At 46.0% G+C, this 27,275-nt stretch overlaps 1 protein-coding gene and 8 non-coding genes across 9 annotated transcripts in view; all 9 read right to left on the bottom strand.

The window, feature by feature from the left end:
- Positions 1-27,275, bottom strand: part of SLC38A9 (solute carrier family 38 member 9) — a 191,350-nt gene that overhangs the window by 129,026 nt on the left and 35,049 nt on the right. The gene's annotated exons all lie outside the window — the stretch shown is intronic.
- On the bottom strand, positions 579-742 carry LOC149453660 (U1 spliceosomal RNA). The gene has a single exon (XR_016314465.1). It is a non-coding gene; the product is annotated as a U1 spliceosomal RNA (small nuclear RNA).
- Positions 4,018-4,181, bottom strand: LOC149453659 (U1 spliceosomal RNA). Its single transcript, XR_016314454.1, has one exon. It is a non-coding gene; the product is annotated as a U1 spliceosomal RNA (small nuclear RNA).
- On the bottom strand, positions 7,457-7,620 carry LOC149453658 (U1 spliceosomal RNA). Its single transcript, XR_016314443.1, has one exon. It is a non-coding gene; the product is annotated as a U1 spliceosomal RNA (small nuclear RNA).
- On the bottom strand, positions 10,896-11,059 carry LOC149453657 (U1 spliceosomal RNA). The gene has a single exon (XR_016314432.1). It is a non-coding gene; the product is annotated as a U1 spliceosomal RNA (small nuclear RNA).
- LOC149453656 (U1 spliceosomal RNA) lies at positions 14,318-14,481 on the bottom strand. Its single transcript, XR_016314655.1, has one exon. It is a non-coding gene; the product is annotated as a U1 spliceosomal RNA (small nuclear RNA).
- Positions 17,757-17,920, bottom strand: LOC149453655 (U1 spliceosomal RNA). The gene has a single exon (XR_016314644.1). It is a non-coding gene; the product is annotated as a U1 spliceosomal RNA (small nuclear RNA).
- Positions 22,797-22,960, bottom strand: LOC149453654 (U1 spliceosomal RNA). Its single transcript, XR_016314633.1, has one exon. It is a non-coding gene; the product is annotated as a U1 spliceosomal RNA (small nuclear RNA).
- LOC149453653 (U1 spliceosomal RNA) lies at positions 26,249-26,412 on the bottom strand. Its single transcript, XR_016314537.1, has one exon. It is a non-coding gene; the product is annotated as a U1 spliceosomal RNA (small nuclear RNA).

The following is a 27,275-nucleotide window of genomic DNA, read 5'->3' as shown; positions in this document are numbered from 1 at the left end:
GATTTTGCCTCTGTGCTCTCTCTCTCTCTGCACTCCTAGTTCGTCACACCCGCGTACTTTCCTGAAGTCCAGCAGGGTAGAAATGGTTAGACGAATCTGTCCCGTTTGCTACGTTCCCCCTAAAGAGTAAACCTTCGGTGAGGACATGTTCTGGATTGGGATTCCAATGGCATGATGAGCAATGATCTGGAGAGGCCGACACGTGGAGAAGGGTACTTCCGGAGCTGCCGAATGCAAGCGTGTTGAAGGTAGAGATGGAAACCCTACACATGCTACATGTGGGGGGGATGATACGGAGCGTCCAAAAGAGGAAGAGGTTTTGCCAGCGGTCATCTTTAAAAAAAAAACCCCAAAAAAACATTGCTGCTTGTGGAGTGGAACGGCGCAGTAGCCTGTAGTGGATAGGTGTACCCAGGCAAAGCTGTTGATAAGGAACGCAAGAGTTGAAACTCTGTTGCACACACGCGGCTGTGAAGTACGGGTGTAAAAAAAAGTAAGAAAAAAGAAAGAGAAGGCTGCTCGTCAAAACATGTTTATATTGAATTTATATTTGAATTCTGTCTTTGACTAGGAATGATCAGGGGAAAGCGCGAACGCAGTCCCCCACTACCACAAATTATGCAGTCGAGTTTCCCGCATTTGGGGAAATCGCAGGGGTCAGCACACCCGGAGTGCAATGGATGAGCCTCGCCCTGGGAGAACCACCTTCGTGATCATGGTATCTCCCCTGCCAGGTAAGTATGAGTTGGAATTGACCAGCTAGCGCTCCCCGGTCGGGGCACACCTCTGACAAGTCATGGAAGCTTCCCGGACGTGCGACAAGCTAGCCTTGGTCAGCGCTAGACCACAAGCCAGCTATGTCTCCGCAAAACGGTTCAAGAGTCATGAATCCACCCCTAACAGAAAAGACGTCTCTCAAATGTCTCAATTCTTCGCAAAGGAGTAAAAAACAATCCCAGCGTACACGGCAGCAGCACATATATTTGCATAGAGGGACGGCCCTTAAGCACCCTGCCACCACGCCGCCTTCCTTCCACTAAACAAAGCCCCTTGCCTATTGCATATCAAAGGGCACCGAGGCGACACTGTTCACAGCAAGCCTGTCTGCTCTAAATCACTCACTGGCCTTACTCATGAGTCGGGATGTCACCATCCAATGGTTGAACGCTTCAAATATGTAATAGGAACTCAAGGCAAACAACTAAGAGTGCAGCTAAATCATTTCATCAATGCAAACAGTTACAGTTGTGGTCAAAATAATAGCAGTGTGTTGAAAAAAGTGAACAAAGCTCAAAATCCTTCTAATAGCTTTTATTTCCATGCACACAAATGCATTGGGAACACTACACATTCTATTCCAAATCAAAACATGAAGAAAAATAGATCAAATTTGTGTTGTTCCTCTAAAACAAAATTGAAGAAAAGGGAATATTAGACTGTTCAAAAAAATAGCAGTGTTTGTATTCTTCTTTACAAACTCAAACATTCACTATATAAACTGAAAAATGTTTGAAGATTTTGCTTTCCTTTGAATCACTTAATGAATATTTACTTGTATAAGCGCTGTTTCTGAGAACTGCTGTACATCTGTGTTGCATGGAGTCAACCAACTTCTGCCACCTGCGAACAGGTATGCCAGCCCAGGATGATCGGACTACATTCCACAGTTCTCCTCTATTTCTTGGTTTTGCCTCAGAAACTGCATTTTTGATGTCACCCCGCAAGTTTTCTATCGGATTGAGATCCGGGGATTGGGCTGGCCACTCCATAACGTCAATCTTGTTGGTCTGGAACCAAGATGTTGCCCGTTTACTGGTGTGTTTGGGGTCGTTGTCTTGTTGGAAGGCCCATTTCAAGGGCATTTCCTCTTCAGCATAAGGCAGCATGACCTCTTCAAGTATTCCGATGTATTCAAACGGATCCATGATCCCTGGTATGCGATAAACGGGCCCAACACCGTACTATGAGAAACATCCCCATATCACGATGCTTGCGCAACCATGCTTCACTGTCTTCACAGTGTACTGTGGCTTGAGTTCAGTGTTTGGGGGTCGTCTGACAAACTGTCTCCGGCCACTGAACCCAAAAAGAACAACCTTACTTTCATCAGTCCACAAAATGTTGCGCCATTTCTCTTTAGGCCAGTCAGTGTGCTCTCTGGCAAATTGTAACCTCTCCGGCACAGGTCTTTTTTGCAACAGTGGGACTTTGCGGTGGGCTTCTTGCAGATAGCTTGGCTTCACACGGGCGTCTTCTAATTGTAACAGTACTCACAGGTAGCTTTAGACCTTCTTTGATCTTCCTGGAGCTGATTGTTGGCTGAGTCCTTGCCATTTTGGCTATTCTTCTATCCATTCGAATGGTAGTTTTTCGCTTTCTTCCACGTCTTTCAGGTTTTGGTTGCCATTTTAAAGCACTTGCGATCATTTTAGCTGAGCAGCCTATCATTTTCTGCACTTCTTTATATGTTTTCCCCTCTCCAATCAACATTTTAATCAAAGGTACGCGCTGTTCTTCTGAACAATGTCTGGAACGACCCATTTTCCTCCGAATTTCAGAGAGAAATGCGCTGTAACCAGCATGTACAACATTTGCTGCCTGCCTTCCTTCCTTCAATAAGGGCAATAACTGCCACCTGTTTTTCAAAGAATGAATGACCTCACTAACAGAACTCCACACTGCTATTATTTTGAACATGCCCCTTTCAATTAGTGATTCAACTACACAGAATCAGCAGCATGCATGTCATGACTGTTGGGTCTGTTGGATTTCTATTACTCTACTACACCTGCTAGTAAATTATTTGCCAGGCAGAAATATCATTTCTACCAAAAACCGTGATTGATCAGGTTAGTGATGTCTGACTGCTATTATTTTGAACACAACCGTGCATCTGCCAAAATAATTTAGAATTCCCTGTGACGTCTAAAGGGCACATACGGGGGGTTGTAGGGAGACAAACAAAAGGCAAAGTCAAACACGTTGAGTACATCTCTCTAACCCACTCTAGCGAAGGGCAGAAATATTATTTTTGTGCGTTTGTGTCATTTTGTTGAAATCAACAGTGGGCTGCCTGGACTTCCTCAGCTGCGGCTGCTGTTGATGGGCGAGTCCCTGAACCCGTGCTGTATCTATTGCTGCTTGTCCCTCAATCTGCCTGGACTGTGGTCTTGGGCTCTGGGCCAAGTGCCTGCTGGATCCAATTGCTGCCCTGTGGACTACCTCCCTTGTTTGCGGTCCCATATTGCCGTCCTGTGGAACGTTCTCCTTTGCTGTGGCTCCCGGCTGCCCTGTGGACTAGCTCCCTTGTTTGCTGTCCCACATTGCCTTCCTGAGGAACACTCTCCCTTGCTGTGCCTACTGTTTGTCCTGCGGACTTGTTCCCCTACTGCCTGTACCCAGAGTCCCCCAACAGATGCCCGCGCGCCGGGTTCCGTATGATTTTGCCTCTGTGCTCTCTCTCTCTCTGCACTCCTAGTTCGTCACACCCGCGTACTTTCCTGAAGTCCAGCAGGGTAGAAATGGTTAGACGAATCTGTCCCGTTTGCTACGTTCCCCCTAAAGAGTAAACCTTCGGTGAGGACATGTTCTGGATTGGGATTCCAATGGCATGATGAGCAATGATCTGGAGAGGCCGACACGTGGAGAAGGGTACTTCCGGAGCTGCCGAATGCAAGCGTGTTGAAGGTAGAGATGGAAACCCTACACATGCTACATGTGGGGGGGATGATACGGAGCGTCCAAAAGAGGAAGAGGTTTTGCCAGCGGTCATCTTTAAAAAAAAAACCCCAAAAAAACATTGCTGCTTGTGGAGTGGAACGGCGCAGTAGCCTGTAGTGGATAGGTGTACCCAGGCAAAGCTGTTGATAAGGAACGCAAGAGTTGAAACTCTGTTGCACACACGCGGCTGTGAAGTACGGGTGTAAAAAAAAGTAAGAAAAAAGAAAGAGAAGGCTGCTCGTCAAAACATGTTTATATTGAATTTATATTTGAATTCTGTCTTTGACTAGGAATGATCAGGGGAAAGCGCGAACGCAGTCCCCCACTACCACAAATTATGCAGTCGAGTTTCCCGCATTTGGGGAAATCGCAGGGGTCAGCACACCCGGAGTGCAATGGATGAGCCTCGCCCTGGGAGAACCACCTTCGTGATCATGGTATCTCCCCTGCCAGGTAAGTATGAGTTGGAATTGACCAGCTAGCGCTCCCCGGTCGGGGCACACCTCTGACAAGTCATGGAAGCTTCCCGGACGTGCGACAAGCTAGCCTTGGTCAGCGCTAGACCACAAGCCAGCTATGTCTCCGCAAAACGGTTCAAGAGTCATGAATCCACCCCTAACAGAAAAGACGTCTCTCAAATGTCTCAATTCTTCGCAAAGGAGTAAAAAACAATCCCAGCGTACACGGCAGCAGCACATATATTTGCATAGAGGGACGGCCCTTAAGCACCCTGCCACCACGCCGCCTTCCTTCCACTAAACAAAGCCCCTTGCCTATTGCATATCAAAGGGCACCGAGGCGACACTGTTCACAGCAAGCCTGTCTGCTCTAAATCACTCACTGGCCTTACTCATGAGTCGGGATGTCACCATCCAATGGTTGAACGCTTCAAATATGTAATAGGAACTCAAGGCAAACAACTAAGAGTGCAGCTAAATCATTTCATCAATGCAAACAGTTACAGTTGTGGTCAAAATAATAGCAGTGTGTTGAAAAAAGTGAACAAAGCTCAAAATCCTTCTAATAGCTTTTATTTCCATGCACACAAATGCATTGGGAACACTACACATTCTATTCCAAATCAAAACATGAAGAAAAATAGATCAAATTTGTGTTGTTCCTCTAAAACAAAATTGAAGAAAAGGGAATATTAGACTGTTCAAAAAAATAGCAGTGTTTGTATTCTTCTTTACAAACTCAAACATTCACTATATAAACTGAAAAATGTTTGAAGATTTTGCTTTCCTTTGAATCACTTAATGAATATTTACTTGTATAAGCGCTGTTTCTGAGAACTGCTGTACATCTGTGTTGCATGGAGTCAACCAACGTCTGCCACCTGCGAACAGGTATGCCAGCCCAGGATGATCGGACTACATTCCACAGTTCTCCTCTATTTCTTGGTTTTGCCTCAGAAACTGCATTTTTGATGTCACCCCGCAAGTTTTCTATCGGATTGAGATCCGGGGATTGGGCTGGCCACTCCATAACGTCAATCTTGTTGGTCTGGAACCAAGATGTTGCCCGTTTACTGGTGTGTTTGGGGTCGTTGTCTTGTTGGAAGGCCCATTTCAAGGGCATTTCCTCTTCAGCATAAGGCAGCATGACCTCTTCAAGTATTCCGATGTATTCAAACGGATCCATGATCCCTGGTATGCGATAAACGGGCCCAACACCGTACTATGAGAAACATCCCCATATCACGATGCTTGCGCAACCATGCTTCACTGTCTTCACAGTGTACTGTGGCTTGAGTTCAGTGTTTGGGGGTCGTCTGACAAACTGTCTCCGGCCACTGGACCCAAAAAGAACAACCTTACTTTCATCAGTCCACAAAATGTTGCGCCATTTCTCTTTAGGCCAGTCAGTGTGCTCTCTGGCAAATTGTAACCTCTCCGGCACAGGTCTTTTTTGCAACAGTGGGACTTTGCGGTGGGCTTCTTGCAGATAGCTTGGCTTCACACGGGCGTCTTCTAATTGTAACAGTACTCACAGGTAGCTTTAGACCTTCTTTGATCTTCCTGGAGCTGATTGTTGGCTGAGTCCTTGCCATTTTGGCTATTCTTCTATCCATTCGAATGGTAGTTTTTCGCTTTCTTCCACGTCTTTCAGGTTTTGGTTGCCATTTTAAAGCACTTGCGATCATTTTAGCTGAGCAGCCTATCATTTTCTGCACTTCTTTATATGTTTTCCCCTCTCCAATCAACATTTTAATCAAAGGTACGCGCTGTTCTTCTGAACAATGTCTGGAACGACCCATTTTCCTCCGAATTTCAGAGAGAAATGCGCTGTAACCAGCATGTACAACATTTGCTGCCTGCCTTCCTTCCTTCAATAAGGGCAATAACTGCCACCTGTTTTTCAAAGAATGAATGACCTCACTAACAGAACTCCACACTGCTATTATTTTGAACATGCCCCTTTCAATTAGTGATTCAACTACACAGAATCAGCAGCATGCATGTCATGACTGTTGGGTCTGTTGGATTTCTATTACTCTACTACACCTGCTAGTAAATTATTTGCCAGGCAGAAATATCATTTCTACCAAAAACCGTGATTGATCAGGTTAGCGATGTCTGACTGCTATTATTTTGAACACAACCGTGCATCTGCCAAAATAATTTAGAATTCCCTGTGACGTCTAAAGGGCACATACGGGGGGTTGTAGGGAGACAAACAAAAGGCAAAGTCAAACACGTTGAGTACATCTCTCTAACCCACTCTAGCGAAGGGCAGAAATATTATTTTTGTGCGTTTGTGTCATTTTGTTGAAATCAACAGTGGGCTGCCTGGACTTCCTCAGCTGCGGCTGCTGTTGATGGGCGAGTCCCTGAACCCGTGCTGTATCTATTGCTGCTTGTCCCTCAATCTGCCTGGACTGTGGTCTTGGGCTCTGGGCCAAGTGCCTGCTGGATCCAATTGCTGCCCTGTGGACTACCTCCCTTGTTTGCGGTCCCATATTGCCGTCCTGTGGAACGTTCTCCTTTGCTGTGGCTCCCGGCTGCCCTGTGGACTAGCTCCCTTGTTTGCTGTCCCACATTGCCTTCCTGAGGAACACTCTCCCTTGCTGTGCCTACTGTTTGTCCTGCGGACTTGTTCCCCTACTGCCTGTACCCAGAGTCCCCCAACAGATGCCCGCGCGCCGGGTTCCGTATGATTTTGCCTCTGTGCTCTCTCTCTCTCTGCACTCCTAGTTCGTCACACCCGCGTACTTTCCTGAAGTCCAGCAGGGTAGAAATGGTTAGACGAATCTGTCCCGTTTGCTACGTTCCCCCTAAAGAGTAAACCTTCGGTGAGGACATGTTCTGGATTGGGATTCCAATGGCATGATGAGCAATGATCTGGAGAGGCCGACACGTGGAGAAGGGTACTTCCGGAGCTGCCGAATGCAAGCGTGTTGAAGGTAGAGATGGAAACCCTACACATGCTACATGTGGGGGGGATGATACGGAGCGTCCAAAAGAGGAAGAGGTTTTGCCAGCGGTCATCTTTAAAAAAAAAACCCCAAAAAAACATTGCTGCTTGTGGAGTGGAACGGCGCAGTAGCCTGTAGTGGATAGGTGTACCCAGGCAAAGCTGTTGATAAGGAACGCAAGAGTTGAAACTCTGTTGCACACACGCGGCTGTGAAGTACGGGTGTAAAAAAAAGTAAGAAAAAAGAAAGAGAAGGCTGCTCGTCAAAACATGTTTATATTGAATTTATATTTGAATTCTGTCTTTGACTAGGAATGATCAGGGGAAAGCGCGAACGCAGTCCCCCACTACCACAAATTATGCAGTCGAGTTTCCCGCATTTGGGGAAATCGCAGGGGTCAGCACACCCGGAGTGCAATGGATGAGCCTCGCCCTGGGAGAACCACCTTCGTGATCATGGTATCTCCCCTGCCAGGTAAGTATGAGTTGGAATTGACCAGCTAGCGCTCCCCGGTCGGGGCACACCTCTGACAAGTCATGGAAGCTTCCCGGACGTGCGACAAGCTAGCCTTGGTCAGCGCTAGACCACAAGCCAGCTATGTCTCCGCAAAACGGTTCAAGAGTCATGAATCCACCCCTAACAGAAAAGACGTCTCTCAAATGTCTCAATTCTTCGCAAAGGAGTAAAAAACAATCCCAGCGTACACGGCAGCAGCACATATATTTGCATAGAGGGACGGCCCTTAAGCACCCTGCCACCACGCCGCCTTCCTTCCACTAAACAAAGCCCCTTGCCTATTGCATATCAAAGGGCACCGAGGCGACACTGTTCACAGCAAGCCTGTCTGCTCTAAATCACTCACTGGCCTTACTCATGAGTCGGGATGTCACCATCCAATGGTTGAACGCTTCAAATATGTAATAGGAACTCAAGGCAAACAACTAAGAGTGCAGCTAAATCATTTCATCAATGCAAACAGTTACAGTTGTGGTCAAAATAATAGCAGTGTGTTGAAAAAAGTGAACAAAGCTCAAAATCCTTCTAATAGCTTTTATTTCCATGCACACAAATGCATTGGGAACACTACACATTCTATTCCAAATCAAAACATGAAGAAAAATAGATCAAATTTGTGTTGTTCCTCTAAAACAAAATTGAAGAAAAGGGAATATTAGACTGTTCAAAAAAATAGCAGTGTTTGTATTCTTCTTTACAAACTCAAACATTCACTATATAAACTGAAAAATGTTTGAAGATTTTGCTTTCCTTTGAATCACTTAATGAATATTTACTTGTATAAGCGCTGTTTCTGAGAACTGCTGTACATCTGTGTTGCATGGAGTCAACCAACGTCTGCCACCTGCGAACAGGTATGCCAGCCCAGGATGATCGGACTACATTCCACAGTTCTCCTCTATTTCTTGGTTTTGCCTCAGAAACTGCATTTTTGATGTCACCCCGCAAGTTTTCTATCGGATTGAGATCCGGGGATTGGGCTGGCCACTCCATAACGTCAATCTTGTTGGTCTGGAACCAAGATGTTGCCCGTTTACTGGTGTGTTTGGGGTCGTTGTCTTGTTGGAAGGCCCATTTCAAGGGCATTTCCTCTTCAGCATAAGGCAGCATGACCTCTTCAAGTATTCCGATGTATTCAAACGGATCCATGATCCCTGGTATGCGATAAACGGGCCCAACACCGTACTATGAGAAACATCCCCATATCACGATGCTTGCGCAACCATGCTTCACTGTCTTCACAGTGTACTGTGGCTTGAGTTCAGTGTTTGGGGGTCGTCTGACAAACTGTCTCCGGCCACTGGACCCAAAAAGAACAACCTTACTTTCATCAGTCCACAAAATGTTGCGCCATTTCTCTTTAGGCCAGTCAGTGTGCTCTCTGGCAAATTGTAACCTCTCCGGCACAGGTCTTTTTTGCAACAGTGGGACTTTGCGGTGGGCTTCTTGCAGATAGCTTGGCTTCACACGGGCGTCTTCTAATTGTAACAGTACTCACAGGTAGCTTTAGACCTTCTTTGATCTTCCTGGAGCTGATTGTTGGCTGAGTCCTTGCCATTTTGGCTATTCTTCTATCCATTCGAATGGTAGTTTTTCGCTTTCTTCCACGTCTTTCAGGTTTTGGTTGCCATTTTAAAGCACTTGCGATCATTTTAGCTGAGCAGCCTATCATTTTCTGCACTTCTTTATATGTTTTCCCCTCTCCAATCAACATTTTAATCAAAGGTACGCGCTGTTCTTCTGAACAATGTCTGGAACGACCCATTTTCCTCCGAATTTCAGAGAGAAATGCGCTGTAACCAGCATGTACAACATTTGCTGCCTGCCTTCCTTCCTTCAATAAGGGCAATAACTGCCACCTGTTTTTCAAAGAATGAATGACCTCACTAACAGAACTCCACACTGCTATTATTTTGAACATGCCCCTTTCAATTAGTGATTCAACTACACAGAATCAGCAGCATGCATGTCATGACTGTTGGGTCTGTTGGATTTCTATTACTCTACTACACCTGCTAGTAAATTATTTGCCAGGCAGAAATATCATTTCTACCAAAAACCGTGATTGATCAGGTTAGCGATGTCTGACTGCTATTATTTTGAACACAACCGTGCATCTGCCAAAATAATTTAGAATTCCCTGTGACGTCTAAAGGGCACATACGGGGGGTTGTAGGGAGACAAACAAAAGGCAAAGTCAAACACGTTGAGTACATCTCTCTAACCCACTCTAGCGAAGGGCAGAAATATTATTTTTGTGCGTTTGTGTCATTTTGTTGAAATCAACAGTGGGCTGCCTGGACTTCCTCAGCTGCGGCTGCTGTTGATGGGCGAGTCCCTGAACCCGTGCTGTATCTATTGCTGCTTGTCCCTCAATCTGCCTGGACTGTGGTCTTGGGCTCTGGGCCAAGTGCCTGCTGGATCCAATTGCTGCCCTGTGGACTACCTCCCTTGTTTGCGGTCCCATATTGCCGTCCTGTGGAACGTTCTCCTTTGCTGTGGCTCCCGGCTGCCCTGTGGACTAGCTCCCTTGTTTGCTGTCCCACATTGCCTTCCTGAGGAACACTCTCCCTTGCTGTGCCTACTGTTTGTCCTGCGGACTTGTTCCCCTACTGCCTGTACCCAGAGTCCCCCAACAGATGCCCGCGCGCCGGGTTCCGTATGATTTTGCCTCTGTGCTCTCTCTCTCTCTGCACTCCTAGTTCGTCACACCCGCGTACTTTCCTGAAGTCCAGCAGGGTAGAAATGGTTAGACGAATCTGTCCCGTTTGCTACGTTCCCCCTAAAGAGTAAACCTTCGGTGAGGACATGTTCTGGATTGGGATTCCAATGGCATGATGAGCAATGATCTGGAGAGGCCGACACGTGGAGAAGGGTACTTCCGGAGCTGCCGAATGCAAGCGTGTTGAAGGTAGAGATGGAAACCCTACACATGCTACATGTGGGGGGGATGATACGGAGCGTCCAAAAGAGGAAGAGGTTTTGCCAGCGGTCATCTTTAAAAAAAAAACCCCAAAAAAACATTGCTGCTTGTGGAGTGGAACGGCGCAGTAGCCTGTAGTGGATAGGTGTACCCAGGCAAAGCTGTTGATAAGGAACGCAAGAGTTGAAACTCTGTTGCACACACGCGGCTGTGAAGTACGGGTGTAAAAAAAAGTAAGAAAAAAGAAAGAGAAGGCTGCTCGTCAAAACATGTTTATATTGAATTTATATTTGAATTCTGTCTTTGACTAGGAATGATCAGGGGAAAGCGCGAACGCAGTCCCCCACTACCACAAATTATGCAGTCGAGTTTCCCGCATTTGGGGAAATCGCAGGGGTCAGCACACCCGGAGTGCAATGGATGAGCCTCGCCCTGGGAGAACCACCTTCGTGATCATGGTATCTCCCCTGCCAGGTAAGTATGAGTTGGAATTGACCAGCTAGCGCTCCCCGGTCGGGGCACACCTCTGACAAGTCATGGAAGCTTCCCGGACGTGCGACAAGCTAGCCTTGGTCAGCGCTAGACCACAAGCCAGCTATGTCTCCGCAAAACGGTTCAAGAGTCATGAATCCACCCCTAACAGAAAAGACGTCTCTCAAATGTCTCAATTCTTCGCAAAGGAGTAAAAAACAATCCCAGCGTACACGGCAGCAGCACATATATTTGCATAGAGGGACGGCCCTTAAGCACCCTGCCACCACGCCGCCTTCCTTCCACTAAACAAAGCCCCTTGCCTATTGCATATCAAAGGGCACCGAGGCGACACTGTTCACAGCAAGCCTGTCTGCTCTAAATCACTCACTGGCCTTACTCATGAGTCGGGATGTCACCATCCAATGGTTGAACGCTTCAAATATGTAATAGGAACTCAAGGCAAACAACTAAGAGTGCAGCTAAATCATTTCATCAATGCAAACAGTTACAGTTGTGGTCAAAATAATAGCAGTGTGTTGAAAAAAGTGAACAAAGCTCAAAATCCTTCTAATAGCTTTTATTTCCATGCACACAAATGCATTGGGAACACTACACATTCTATTCCAAATCAAAACATGAAGAAAAATAGATCAAATTTGTGTTGTTCCTCTAAAACAAAATTGAAGAAAAGGGAATATTAGACTGTTCAAAAAAATAGCAGTGTTTGTATTCTTCTTTACAAACTCAAACATTCACTATATAAACTGAAAAATGTTTGAAGATTTTGCTTTCCTTTGAATCACTTAATGAATATTTACTTGTATAAGCGCTGTTTCTGAGAACTGCTGTACATCTGTGTTGCATGGAGTCAACCAACTTCTGCCACCTGCGAACAGGTATGCCAGCCCAGGATGATCGGACTACATTCCACAGTTCTCCTCTATTTCTTGGTTTTGCCTCAGAAACTGCATTTTTGATGTCACCCCGCAAGTTTTCTATCGGATTGAGATCCGGGGATTGGGCTGGCCACTCCATAACGTCAATCTTGTTGGTCTGGAACCAAGATGTTGCCCGTTTACTGGTGTGTTTGGGGTCGTTGTCTTGTTGGAAGGCCCATTTCAAGGGCATTTCCTCTTCAGCATAAGGCAGCATGACCTCTTCAAGTATTCCGATGTATTCAAACGGATCCATGATCCCTGGTATGCGATAAACGGGCCCAACACCGTACTATGAGAAACATCCCCATATCACGATGCTTGCGCAACCATGCTTCACTGTCTTCACAGTGTACTGTGGCTTGAGTTCAGTGTTTGGGGGTCGTCTGACAAACTGTCTCCGGCCACTGGACCCAAAAAGAACAACCTTACTTTCATCAGTCCACAAAATGTTGCGCCATTTCTCTTTAGGCCAGTCAGTGTGCTCTCTGGCAAATTGTAACCTCTCCGGCACAGGTCTTTTTTGCAACAGTGGGACTTTGCGGTGGGCTTCTTGCAGATAGCTTGGCTTCACACGGGCGTCTTCTAATTGTAACAGTACTCACAGGTAGCTTTAGACCTTCTTTGATCTTCCTGGAGCTGATTGTTGGCTGAGTCCTTGCCATTTTGGCTATTCTTCTATCCATTCGAATGGTAGTTTTTCGCTTTCTTCCACGTCTTTCAGGTTTTGGTTGCCATTTTAAAGCACTTGCGATCATTTTAGCTGAGCAGCCTATCATTTTCTGCACTTCTTTATATGTTTTCCCCTCTCCAATCAACATTTTAATCAAAGGTACGCGCTGTTCTTCTGAACAATGTCTGGAACGACCCATTTTCCTCCGAATTTCAGAGAGAAATGCGCTGTAACCAGCATGTACAACATTTGCTGCCTGCCTTCCTTCCTTCAATAAGGGCAATAACTGCCACCTGTTTTTCAAAGAATGAATGACCTCACTAACAGAACTCCACACTGCTATTATTTTGAACATGCCCCTTTCAATTAGTGATTCAACTACACAGAATCAGCAGCATGCATGTCATGACTGTTGGGTCTGTTGGATTTCTATTACTCTACTACACCTGCTAGTAAATTATTTGCCAGGCAGAAATATCATTTCTACCAAAAACCGTGATTGATCAGGTTAGTGATGTCTGACTGCTATTATTTTGAACACAACCGTGCATCTGCCAAAATAATTTAGAATTCCCTGTGACGTCTAAAGGGCACATACGGGGGGTTGTAGGGAGACAAACAAAAGGCAAAGTCAAACACGTTGAGTACATCTCTCTAACCCACTCTAGCGAAGGGCAGAAATATTATTTTTGTGCGTTTGTGTCATTTTGTTGAAATCAACAGTGGGCTGCCTGGACTTCCTCAGCTGCGGCTGCTGTTGATGGGCGAGTCCCTGAACCCGTGCTGTATCTATTGCTGCTTGTCCCTCAATCTGCCTGGACTGTGGTCTTGGGCTCTGGGCCAAGTGCCTGCTGGATCCAATTGCTGCCCTGTGGACTACCTCCCTTGTTTGCGGTCCCATATTGCCGTCCTGTGTGCCGTCCTGTGGACTAGCTCCCTTGTTTGCTGTCCCACATTGCCTTCCTGAGGAACACTCTCCCTTGCTGTGCCTACTGTTTGTCCTGCGGACTTGTTCCCCTACTGCCTGTACCCAGAGTCCCCCAACAGATGCCCGCGCGCCGGGTTCCGTATGATTTTGCCTCTGTGCTCTCTCTCTCTCTCTGCACTCCTAGTTCGTCACACCCGCGTACTTTCCTGAAGTCCAGCAGGGTAGAAATGGTTAGACGAATCTGTCCCGTTTGCTACGTTCCCCCTAAAGAGTAAACCTTCGGTGAGGACATGTTCTGGATTGGGATTCCAATGGCATGATGAGCAATGATCTGGAGAGGCCGACACGTGGAGAAGGGTACTTCCGGAGCTGCCGAATGCAAGCGTGTTGAAGGTAGAGATGGAAACCCTACACATGCTACATGTGGGGGGGATGATACGGAGTGTCCAAAAGAGGAAGAGGTTTTGCCAGCGGTCATCTTTAAAAAAAAAACCCCAAAAAAACATTGCTGCTTGTGGAGTGGAACGGCGCAGTAGCCTGTAGTGGATAGGTGTACCCAGGCAAAGCTGTTGATAAGGAACGCAAGAGTTGAAACTCTGTTGCACACACGCGGCTGTGAAGTACGGGTGTAAAAAAAAGTAAGAAAAAAAAAAAAAGAAAGAGAAGGCTGCTCGTCAAAACATGTTTATATTGAATTTATATTTGAATTCTGTCTTTGACTAGGAATGATCAGGGGAAAGCGCGAACGCAGTCCCCCACTACCACAAATTATGCAGTCGAGTTTCCCGCATTTGGGGAAATCGCAGGGGTCAGCACACCCGGAGTGCAATGGATGAGCCTCGCCCTGGGAGAACCACCTTCGTGATCATGGTATCTCCCCTGCCAGGTAAGTATGAGTTGGAATTGACCAGCTAGCGCTCCCCGGTCGGGGCACACCTCTGACAAGTCATGGAAGCTTCCCGGACGTGCGACAAGCTAGCCTTGGTCAGCGCTAGACCACAAGCCAGCTATGTCTCCGCAAAACGGTTCAAGAGTCATGAATCCACCCCTAACAGAAAAGACGTCTCTCAAATGTCTCAATTCTTCGCAAAGGAGTAAAAAACAATCCCAGCGTACACGGCAGCAGCACATATATTTGCATAGAGGGACGGCCCTTAAGCACCCTGCCACCACGCCGCCTTCCTTCCACTAAACAAAGCCCCTTGCCTATTGCATATCAAAGGGCACCGAGGCGACACTGTTCACAGCAAGCCTGTCTGCTCTAAATCACTCACTGGCCTTACTCATGAGTCGGGATGTCACCATCCAATGGTTGAACGCTTCAAATATGTAATAGGAACTCAAGGCAAACAACTAAGAGTGCAGCTAAATCATTTCATCAATGCAAACAGTTACAGTTGTGGTCAAAATAATAGCAGTGTGTTGAAAAAAGTGAACAAAGCTCAAAATCCTTCTAATAGCTTTTATTTCCATGCACACAAATGCATTGGGAACACTACACATTCTATTCCAAATCAAAACATGAAGAAAAATAGATCAAATTTGTGTTGTTCCTCTAAAACAAAATTGAAGAAAAGGGAATATTAGACTGTTCAAAAAAATAGCAGTGTTTGTATTCTTCTTTACAAACTCAAACATTCACTATATAAACTGAAAAATGTTTGAAGATTTTGCTTTCCTTTGAATCACTTAATGAATATTTACTTGTATAAGCGCTGTTTCTGAGAACTGCTGTACATCTGTGTTGCATGGAGTCAACCAACGTCTGCCACCTGCGAACAGGTATGCCAGCCCAGGATGATCGGACTACATTCCACAGTTCTCCTCTATTTCTTGGTTTTGCCTCAGAAACTGCATTTTTGATGTCACCCCGCAAGTTTTCTATCGGATTGAGATCCGGGGATTGGGCTGGCCACTCCATAACGTCAATCTTGTTGGTCTGGAACCAAGATGTTGCCCGTTTACTGGTGTGTTTGGGGTCGTTGTCTTGTTGGAAGGCCCATTTCAAGGGCATTTCCTCTTCAGCATAAGGCAGCATGACCTCTTCAAGTATTCCGATGTATTCAAACGGATCCATGATCCCTGGTATGCGATAAACGGGCCCAACACCGTACTATGAGAAACATCCCCATATCACGATGCTTGCGCAACCATGCTTCACTGTCTTCACAGTGTACTGTGGCTTGAGTTCAGTGTTTGGGGGTCGTCTGACAAACTGTCTCCGGCCACTGGACCCAAAAAGAACAACCTTACTTTCATCAGTCCACAAAATGTTGCGCCATTTCTCTTTAGGCCAGTCAGTGTGCTCTCTGGCAAATTGTAACCTCTCCGGCACAGGTCTTTTTTGCAACAGTGGGACTTTGCGGTGGGCTTCTTGCAGATAGCTTGGCTTCACACGGGCGTCTTCTAATTGTAACAGTACTCACAGGTAGCTTTAGACCTTCTTTGATCTTCCTGGAGCTGATTGTTGGCTGAGTCCTTGCCATTTTGGCTATTCTTCTATCCATTCGAATGGTAGTTTTTCGCTTTCTTCCACGTCTTTCAGGTTTTGGTTGCCATTTTAAAGCACTTGCGATCATTTTAGCTGAGCAGCCTATCATTTTCTGCACTTCTTTATATGTTTTCCCCTCTCCAATCAACATTTTAATCAAAGGTACGCGCTGTTCTTCTGAACAATGTCTGGAACGACCCATTTTCCTCCGAATTTCAGAGAGAAATGCGCTGTAACCAGCATGTACAACATTTGCTGCCTGCCTTCCTTCCTTCAATAAGGGCAATAACTGCCACCTGTTTTTCAAAGAATGAATGACCTCACTAACAGAACTCCACACTGCTATTATTTTGAACATGCCCCTTTCAATTAGTGATTCAACTACACAGAATCAGCAGCATGCATGTCATGACTGTTGGGTCTGTTGGATTTCTATTACTCTACTACACCTGCTAGTAAATTATTTGCCAGGCAGAAATATCATTTCTACCAAAAACCGTGATTGATCAGGTTAGTGATGTCTGACTGCTATTATTTTGAACACAACCGTGCATCTGCCAAAATAATTTAGAATTCCCTGTGACGTCTAAAGGGCACATACGGGGGGTTGTAGGGAGACAAACAAAAGGCAAAGTCAAACACGTTGAGTACATCTCTCTAACCCACTCTAGCGAAGGGCAGAAATATTATTTTTGTGCGTTTGTGTCATTTTGTTGAAATCAACAGTGGGCTGCCTGGACTTCCTCAGCTGTGGCTGCTGTTGATGGGCGAGTCCCTGAACCCGTGCTGTATCTATTGCTGCTTGTCCCTCAATCTGCCTGGACTGTGGTCTTGGGCTCTGGGCCAAGTGCCTGCTGGATCCAATTGCTGCCCTGTGGACTACCTCCCTTGTTTGCGGTCCCATATTGCCGTCCTGTGGAACGTTCTCCTTTGCTGTGGCTCCCGGCTGCCCTGTGGACTAGCTCCCTTGTTTGCTGTCCCACATTGCCTTCCTGAGGAACACTCTCCCTTGCTGTGCCTACTGTTTGTCCTGCGGACTTGTTCCCCTACTGCCTGTACCCAGAGTCCCCCAACAGATGCCCGCGCGCCGGGTTCCGTATGATTTTGCCTCTGTGCTCTCTCTCTCTCTGCACTCCTAGTTCGTCACACCCGCGTACTTTCCTGAAGTCCAGCAGGGTAGAAATGGTTAGACGAATCTGTCCCGTTTGCTACGTTCCCCCTAAAGAGTAAACCTTCGGTGAGGACATGTTCTGGATTGGGATTCCAATGGCATGATGAGCAATGATCTGGAGAGGCCGACACGTGGAGAAGGGTACTTCCGGAGCTGCCGAATGCAAGCGTGTTGAAGGTAGAGATGGAAACCCTACACATGCTACATGTGGGGGGGATGATACGGAGCGTCCAAAAGAGGAAGAGGTTTTGCCAGCGGTCATCTTTAAAAAAAAAACCCCAAAAAAACATTGCTGCTTGTGGAGTGGAACGGCGCAGTAGCCTGTAGTGGATAGGTGTACCCAGGCAAAGCTGTTGATAAGGAACGCAAGAGTTGAAACTCTGTTGCACACACGCGGCTGTGAAGTACGGGTGTAAAAAAAAGTAAGAAAAAAGAAAGAGAAGGCTGCTCGTCAAAACATGTTTATATTGAATTTATATTTGAATTCTGTCTTTGACTAGGAATGATCAGGGGAAAGCGCGAACGCAGTCCCCCACTACCACAAATTATGCAGTCGAGTTTCCCGCATTTGGGGAAATCGCAGGGGTCAGCACACCCGGAGTGCAATGGATGAGCCTCGCCCTGGGAGAACCACCTTCGTGATCATGGTATCTCCCCTGCCAGGTAAGTATGAGTTGGAATTGACCAGCTAGCGCTCCCCGGTCGGGGCACACCTCTGACAAGTCATGGAAGCTTCCCGGACGTGCGACAAGCTAGCCTTGGTCAGCGCTAGACCACAAGCCAGCTATGTCTCCGCAAAACGGTTCAAGAGTCATGAATCCACCCCTAACAGAAAAGACGTCTCTCAAATGTCTCAATTCTTCGCAAAGGAGTAAAAAACAATCCCAGCGTACACGGCAGCAGCACATATATTTGCATAGAGGGACGGCCCTTAAGCACCCTGCCACCACGCCGCCTTCCTTCCACTAAACAAAGCCCCTTGCCTATTGCATATCAAAGGGCACCGAGGCGACACTGTTCACAGCAAGCCTGTCTGCTCTAAATCACTCACTGGCCTTACTCATGAGTCGGGATGTCACCATCCAATGGTTGAACGCTTCAAATATGTAATAGGAACTCAAGGCAAACAACTAAGAGTGCAGCTAAATCATTTCATCAATGCAAACAGTTACAGTTGTGGTCAAAATAATAGCAGTGTGTTGAAAAAAGTGAACAAAGCTCAAAATCCTTCTACAGTTGTGTCCAAAATTATTCAACCCCCAATGCTGTAAAGGGGTTTAGGGACTATAGTGTACATTTGGAATTGTATTCAGAATCAAATCCTACAAGGACGTTGTAACTACCCAAATGCAACTAAAATGACATCAATTGTTTATGTAATACAGTAGTAAATGGTTCTTATGTGGTTTCTTCATTGCCACAATTATTCAACCCCTTAAAGACTACCACTCTGAAGAACAGAGGTTCATACAGGTGCTTTCCATCAGGTATTGAAAACACCTGTGGATGTCACCGAGCAGCAATCAAGCATAATAAGCACCAATTAGGCAGCTTTAAAATGACTGTGATACTCAGCTCCTTCTAGACATTTACTGGTGTGGTTACAAACATGGTGAAGGCAAGAGAATGGTCCAGGAAGACAAGAGAAGAGGTGATTTCTCTTCACAGGAAGGGCAATGGCTATAAGAAGATTGCAAAGATGTTAAACATACCAAGAGACACCTTAGGAAGCATCATTCGCAAATTCAAGGCAAAGGGCACTGTTGAAACGCTACCTGGTCGTGGCAGAAAGAAGATGCTGACTTCGACTGCTGTGCGCTACCTGAAGCGTAGAGTGGAGAGAAGTCCCCGTGTGACTGCTGAGGAACTGAGAAAAGATTTGTCAGATGTGGGTACAGAAGTTTCAGCCCAGACAATAAGACGCACACTGCGTAATGAAGGCCTCCGTGCCAGAACTCCCAGGCGTACCCCCTTGCTGTCTCCAAAGAATAAGAAGAGTCGACTGCAGTATGCCAAAAGCCATGTGGACAAACCACAAAAGTTGTGGGATAGTGTTCTGTGGACTGATGAAACAAAATTAGAACTGTTTGGGCCCATGGATCAACGCTATGTTTGGAGGAGGAAGAACAAGGCCTATGATGAAAAGAACACCTTGCCTACTGTGAAGCATGGTGGAGGGTCAATCATGCTTTGGGGCTGTTTTGCTTCTGCAGGTACAGGGAAGCTTCAGCGTGTGCAAGGTACCATGAATTCTCTTCAGTACCAGGAGATATTGGATGGAAACGTGATGCAGTCCGTCACACACCTGAGGCTTGGGAGACGTTGGACCTTTCAACAGGACAATGATCCCAAGCATACCTCCAAGTCCACTAGAGCATGGTTGCAGAGGAAAGGCTGGAACATTTTGGAGTGGCCATCGCAGTCACCAGACTTAAATCCGATTGAGAACCTCTGGTGGGACTTAAAGAAAGCAGTTGCAGTGCGCAAGCCTAAGAATGTGACTGAACTGGAGGCCTTTGCCCATGAAGAATGGGCGAAGATACCCGTAGATCGCTGCAAGACACTTGTGTCAAGCTATGCTTCACGTTTAAAAGCTGTTATAACTGTAAAAGGATGCTGTACTAAGTACTAAGATTGAATGTCACTTGGGGGTTGAATAAAACTGATAATGCTGTGAGCACAGAAAAGACATTTGTGGTTATTTCATTATAACTGTTATGTTATATTTGTCTGACCTACAAGTGCCTCTTTAATGTAAATGTAAGCAAGATGACTGAATGATCAAAAGCAATGTCAAACTGGCCAAAACACTCAATTTCAGTGGGGGTTGAATAATTTTGGACACAACTGTAATAGCTTTTATTTCCATGCACACAAATGCATTGGGAACACTACACATTCTATTCCAAATCAAAACATGAAGAAAAATAGATCAAATTTGTGTTGTTCCTCTAAAACAAAATTGAAGAAAAGGGAATATTAGACTGTTCAAAAAAATAGCAGTGTTTGTATTCTTCTTTACAAACTCAAACATTCACTATATAAACTGAAAAATGTTTGAAGATTTTGCTTTCCTTTGAATCACTTAATGAATATTTACTTGTATAAGCGCTGTTTCTGAGAACTGCTGTACATCTGTGTTGCATGGAGTCAACCAACTTCTGCCACCTGCGAACAGGTATGCCAGCCCAGGATGATCGGACTACATTCCACAGTTCTCCTCTATTTCTTGGTTTTGCCTCAGAAACTGCATTTTTGATGTCACCCCGCAAGTTTTCTATCGGATTGAGATCCGGGGATTGGGCTGGCCACTCCATAACGTCAATCTTGTTGGTCTGGAACCAAGATGTTGCCCGTTTACTGGTGTGTTTGGGGTCGTTGTCTTGTTGGAAGGCCCATTTCAAGGGCATTTCCTCTTCAGCATAAGGCAGCATGACCTCTTCAAGTATTCCGATGTATTCAAACGGATCCATGATCCCTGGTATGCGATAAACGGGCCCAACACCGTACTATGAGAAACATCCCCATATCACGATGCTTGCGCAACCATGCTTCACTGTCTTCACAGTGTACTGTGGCTTGAGTTCAGTGTTTGGGGGTCGTCTGACAAACTGTCTCCGGCCACTGGACCCAAAAAGAACAACCTTACTTTCATCAGTCCACAAAATGTTGCGCCATTTCTCTTTAGGCCAGTCAGTGTGCTCTCTGGCAAATTGTAACCTCTCCGGCACAGGTCTTTTTTGCAACAGTGGGACTTTGCGGTGGGCTTCTTGCAGATAGCTTGGCTTCACACGGGCGTCTTCTAATTGTAACAGTACTCACAGGTAGCTTTAGACCTTCTTTGATCTTCCTGGAGCTGATTGTTGGCTGAGTCCTTGCCATTTTGGCTATTCTTCTATCCATTCGAATGGTAGTTTTTCGCTTTCTTCCACGTCTTTCAGGTTTTGGTTGCCATTTTAAAGCACTTGCGATCATTTTAGCTGAGCAGCCTATCATTTTCTGCACTTCTTTATATGTTTTCCCCTCTCCAATCAACATTTTAATCAAAGGTACGCGCTGTTCTTCTGAACAATGTCTGGAACGACCCATTTTCCTCCGAATTTCAGAGAGAAATGCGCTGTAACCAGCATGTACAACATTTGCTGCCTGCCTTCCTTCCTTCAATAAGGGCAATAACTGCCACCTGTTTTTCAAAGAATGAATGACCTCACTAACAGAACTCCACACTGCTATTATTTTGAACATGCCCCTTTCAATTAGTGATTCAACTACACAGAATCAGCAGCATGCATGTCATGACTGTTGGGTCTGTTGGATTTCTATTACTCTACTACACCTGCTAGTAAATTATTTGCCAGGCAGAAATATCATTTCTACCAAAAACCGTGATTGATCAGGTTAGTGATGTCTGACTGCTATTATTTTGAACACAACCGTGCATCTGCCAAAATAATTTAGAATTCCCTGTGACGTCTAAAGGGCACATACGGGGGGTTGTAGGGAGACAAACAAAAGGCAAAGTCAAACACGTTGAGTACATCTCTCTAACCCACTCTAGCGAAGGGCAGAAATATTATTTTTGTGCGTTTGTGTCATTTTGTTGAAATCAACAGTGGGCTGCCTGGACTTCCTCAGCTGCGGCTGCTGTTGATGGGCGAGTCCCTGAACCCGTGCTGTATCTATTGCTGCTTGTCCCTCAATCTGCCTGGACTGTGGTCTTGGGCTCTGGGCCAAGTGCCTGCTGGATCCAATTGCTGCCCTGTGGACTACCTCCCTTGTTTGCGGTCCCATATTGCCGTCCTGTGTGCCGTCCTGTGGACTAGCTCCCTTGTTTGCTGTCCCACATTGCCTTCCTGAGGAACACTCTCCCTTGCTGTGCCTACTGTTTGTCCTGCGGACTTGTTCCCCTACTGCCTGTACCCAGAGTCCCCCAACAGATGCCCGCGCGCCGGGTTCCGTATGATTTTGCCTCTGTGCTCTCTCTCTCTCTCTGCACTCCTAGTTCGTCACACCCGCGTACTTTCCTGAAGTCCAGCAGGGTAGAAATGGTTAGACGAATCTGTCCCGTTTGCTACGTTCCCCCTAAAGAGTAAACCTTCGGTGAGGACATGTTCTGGATTGGGATTCCAATGGCATGATGAGCAATGATCTGGAGAGGCCGACACGTGGAGAAGGGTACTTCCGGAGCTGCCGAATGCAAGCGTGTTGAAGGTAGAGATGGAAACCCTACACATGCTACATGTGGGGGGGATGATACGGAGTGTCCAAAAGAGGAAGAGGTTTTGCCAGCGGTCATCTTTAAAAAAAAAACCCCAAAAAAACATTGCTGCTTGTGGAGTGGAACGGCGCAGTAGCCTGTAGTGGATAGGTGTACCCAGGCAAAGCTGTTGATAAGGAACGCAAGAGTTGAAACTCTGTTGCACACACGCGGCTGTGAAGTACGGGTGTAAAAAAAAGTAAGAAAAAAAAAAAAGAAAGAGAAGGCTGCTCGTCAAAACATGTTTATATTGAATTTATATTTGAATTCTGTCTTTGACTAGGAATGATCAGGGGAAAGCGCGAACGCAGTCCCCCACTACCACAAATTATGCAGTCGAGTTTCCCGCATTTGGGGAAATCGCAGGGGTCAGCACACCCGGAGTGCAATGGATGAGCCTCGCCCTGGGAGAACCACCTTCGTGATCATGGTATCTCCCCTGCCAGGTAAGTATGAGTTGGAATTGACCAGCTAGCGCTCCCCGGTCGGGGCACACCTCTGACAAGTCATGGAAGCTTCCCGGACGTGCGACAAGCTAGCCTTGGTCAGCGCTAGACCACAAGCCAGCTATGTCTCCGCAAAACGGTTCAAGAGTCATGAATCCACCCCTAACAGAAAAGACGTCTCTCAAATGTCTCAATTCTTCGCAAAGGAGTAAAAAACAATCCCAGCGTACACGGCAGCAGCACATATATTTGCATAGAGGGACGGCCCTTAAGCACCCTGCCACCACGCCGCCTTCCTTCCACTAAACAAAGCCCCTTGCCTATTGCATATCAAAGGGCACCGAGGCGACACTGTTCACAGCAAGCCTGTCTGCTCTAAATCACTCACTGGCCTTACTCATGAGTCGGGATGTCACCATCCAATGGCTGAACGCTTCAAATATGTAATAGGAACTCAAGGCAAACAACTAAGAGTGCAGCTAAATCATTTCATCAATGCAAACAGTTACAGTTGTGGTCAAAATAATAGCAGTGTGTTGAAAAAAGTGAACAAAGCTCAAAATCCTTCTAATAGCTTTTATTTCCATGCACACAAATGCATTGGGAACACTACACATTCTATTCCAAATCAAAACATGAAGAAAAATAGATCAAATTTGTGTTGTTCCTCTAAAACAAAATTGAAGAAAAGGGAATATTAGACTGTTCAAAAAAATAGCAGTGTTTGTATTCTTCTTTACAAACTCAAACATTCACTATATAAACTGAAAAATGTTTGAAGATTTTGCTTTCCTTTGAATCACTTAATGAATATTTACTTGTATAAGCGCTGTTTCTGAGAACTGCTGTACATCTGTGTTGCATGGAGTCAACCAACGTCTGCCACCTGCGAACAGGTATGCCAGCCCAGGATGATCGGACTACATTCCACAGTTCTCCTCTATTTCTTGGTTTTGCCTCAGAAACTGCATTTTTGATGTCACCCCGCAAGTTTTCTATTGGATTGAGATCCGGGGATTGGGCTGGCCACTCCATAACGTCAATCTTGTTGGTCTGGAACCAAGATGTTGCCCGTTTACTGGTGTGTTTGGGGTCGTTGTCTTGTTGGAAGGCCCATTTCAAGGGCATTTCCTCTTCAGCATAAGGCAGCATGACCTCTTCAAGTATTCCGATGTATTCAAACGGATCCATGATCCCTGGTATGCGATAAACGGGCCCAACACCGTACTATGAGAAACATCCCCATATCACGATGCTTGCGCAACCATGCTTCACTGTCTTCACAGTGTACTGTGGCTTGAGTTCAGTGTTTGGGGGTCGTCTGACAAACTGTCTCCGGCCACTGGACCCAAAAAGAACAACCTTACTTTCATCAGTCCACAAAATGTTGCGCCATTTCTCTTTAGGCCAGTCAGTGTGCTCTCTGGCAAATTGTAACCTCTCCGGCACAGGTCTTTTTTGCAACAGTGGGACTTTGCGGTGGGCTTCTTGCAGATAGCTTGGCTTCACACGGGCGTCTTCTAATTGTAACAGTACTCACAGGTAGCTTTAGACCTTCTTTGATCTTCCTGGAGCTGATTGTTGGCTGAGTCCTTGCCATTTTGGCTATTCTTCTATCCATTCGAATGGTAGTTTTTCGCTTTCTTCCACGTCTTTCAGGTTTTGGTTGCCATTTTAAAGCACTTGCGATCATTTTAGCTGAGCAGCCTATCATTTTCTGCACTTCTTTATATGTTTTCCCCTCTCCAATCAACATTTTAATCAAAGGTACGCGCTGTTCTTCTGAACAATGTCTGGAACGACCCATTTTCCTCCGAATTTCAGAGAGAAATGCGCTGTAACCAGCATGTACAACATTTGCTGCCTGCCTTCCTTCCTTCAATAAGGGCAATAACTGCCACCTGTTTTACAAAGAATGAATGACCTCACTAACAGAACTCCACACTGCTATTATTTTGAACATGCCCCTTTCAATTAGTGATTCAACTACACAGAATCAGCAGCATGCATGTCATGACTGTTGGGTCTGTTGGATTTCTATTACTCTACTACACCTGCTAGTAAATTATTTGCCAGGCAGAAATATCATTTCTACCAAAAACCGTGATTGATCAGGTTAGTGATGTCTGACTGCTATTATTTTGAACACAACCGTGCATCTGCCAAAATAATTTAGAATTCCCTGTGACGTCTAAAGGGCACATACGGGGGGTTGTAGGGAGACAAACAAAAGGCAAAGTCAAACACGTTGAGTACATCTCTCTAACCCACTCTAGCGAAGGGCAGAAATATTATTTTTGTGCGTTTGTGTCATTTTGTTGAAATCAACAGTGTGCTGCCTGGACTTCCTCAGCTGCGGCTGCTGTTGATGGGCGAGTCCCTGAACCCGTGCTGTATCTATTGCTGCTTGTCCCTCAATCTGCCTGGACTGTGGTCTTGGGCTCTGGGCCAAGTGCCTGCTGGATCCAATTGCTGCCCTGTGGACTACCTCCCTTGTTTGCGGTCCCATATTGCCGTCCTGTGGAACGTTCTCCTTTGCTGTGGCTCCCGGCTGCCCTGTGGACTAGCTCCCTTGTTTGCTGTCCCACATTGCCTTCCTGAGGAACACTCTCCCTTGCTGTGCCTACTGTTTGTCCTGCGGACTTGTTCCCCTACTGCCTGTACCCAGAGTCCCCCAACAGATGCCCGCGCGCCGGGTTCCGTATGATTTTGCCTCTGTGCTCTCTCTCTCTCTCTCTCTGCACTCCTAGTTCGTCACACCCGCGTACTTTCCTGAAGTCCAGCAGGGTAGAAATGGTTAGACGAATCTGTCCCGTTTGCTACGTTCCCCCTAAAGAGTAAACCTTCGGTGAGGACATGTTCTGGATTGGGATTCCAATGGCATGATGAGCAATGATCTGGAGAGGCCGACACGTGGAGAAGGGTACTTCCGGAGCTGCCGAATGCAAGCGTGTTGAAGGTAGAGATGGAAACCCTACACATGCTACATGTGGGGGGGATGATACGGAGTGTCCAAAAGAGGAAGAGGTTTTGCCAGCGGTCATCTTTAAAAAAAAAAACCCCAAAAAAACATTGCTGCTTGTGGAGTGGAACGGTGCAGTAGCCTGTAGTGGATAGGTGTACCCAGGCAAAGCTGTTGATAAGGAACGCAAGAGTTGAAACTCTGTTGCACACACGCGGCTGTGAAGTACGGGTGTAAAAAAAAAGTAAGAAAAAAAAAAAGAAAGAGAAGGCTGCTCGTCAAAACATGTTTATATTGAATTTATATTTGAATTCTGTCTTTGACTAGGAATGATCAGGGGAAAGCGCGAACGCAGTCCCCCACTACCACAAATTATGCAGTCGAGTTTCCCGCATTTGGGGAAATCGCAGGGGTCAGCACACCCGGAGTGCAATGGATGAGCCTCGCCCTGGGAGAACCACCTTCATGATCATGGTATCTCCCCTGCCAGGTAAGTATGAGTTGGAAGGGACCGGCTAGCGCTCCCCAGTCGGGGCACACTTGTGAAAATTTATGGAGGACTAGTCTAACCTTTATAAATGTGTCTTACCCAGGTATATAGCTACATACTATCCACAGTTTTATACATGTATACGGGTTGCTAAGATATTTTCAATTGAAAATAATTACCCTATTTTGTGACCATAATAGCACACAAACCTCCAAAGAGACATACCCAGTGTGCTTTGCAGCATCACATATATTTGCATACAGTGATGTCACACCAAAACCCTGATGTAACGCAACTTCCTTCAAGTTAAACTGTGAACGGTGTCTACCACTGCACTGTATATACACAAGCCTATCTGCCTAATGTAGCCATGTGTGTTAGCTTTAAGCTTGCTACAGAAATTGAGTTTAATTCTTTCTATTCCTTGGGATCATTGTACTAAGCAGTGTTAGCACAGGGATCTCTCCTGCGGTGTTACAACCCTCCCCCCATTCTTCTGCCAGAACACAATCAGCACTGAAGGGATGCTTGATTTTCCAGCATGTCCCTTTGACAAAAGCCAGTCCTGCTTTGGGGGCCAAACACAGTCTCAGGGTAAGTGGCGTCATGCATAACGTGGTGGTTCGGGGAACTTTTTGCTCCGCACACCACGTTAGGCATCATACTGCTGAGTGAATGTATTTATTGTATGCTTGGAACAGTATAGTTTTGTGGTGTATTTATGCGCTGATACGAAGTCCAGGGTGGAATGTACCCTGATTAAGTATCTTGTTTTTTTAAACTTACATAAAATATAAAGTATATAAAAAAAAAAAAAAAGCCGGTCCATAGTCCACTTTCTGCTGACCTGCCAGATATTCGGACCCAGCTT

This window comes from Staurois parvus, unplaced genomic scaffold (assembly GCF_062004578.1).
Source record: "Staurois parvus isolate SC_StPar_1 unplaced genomic scaffold, SC_StPar_1.0 ptg000445l, whole genome shotgun sequence".
In the NCBI taxonomy this organism is placed as follows: domain Eukaryota; kingdom Metazoa; phylum Chordata; class Amphibia; order Anura; family Ranidae; genus Staurois; species Staurois parvus.
The sequence above is the reverse complement of the archived record's forward strand: the minus strand, read 5'-3'. Positions and strand labels throughout refer to the sequence as shown.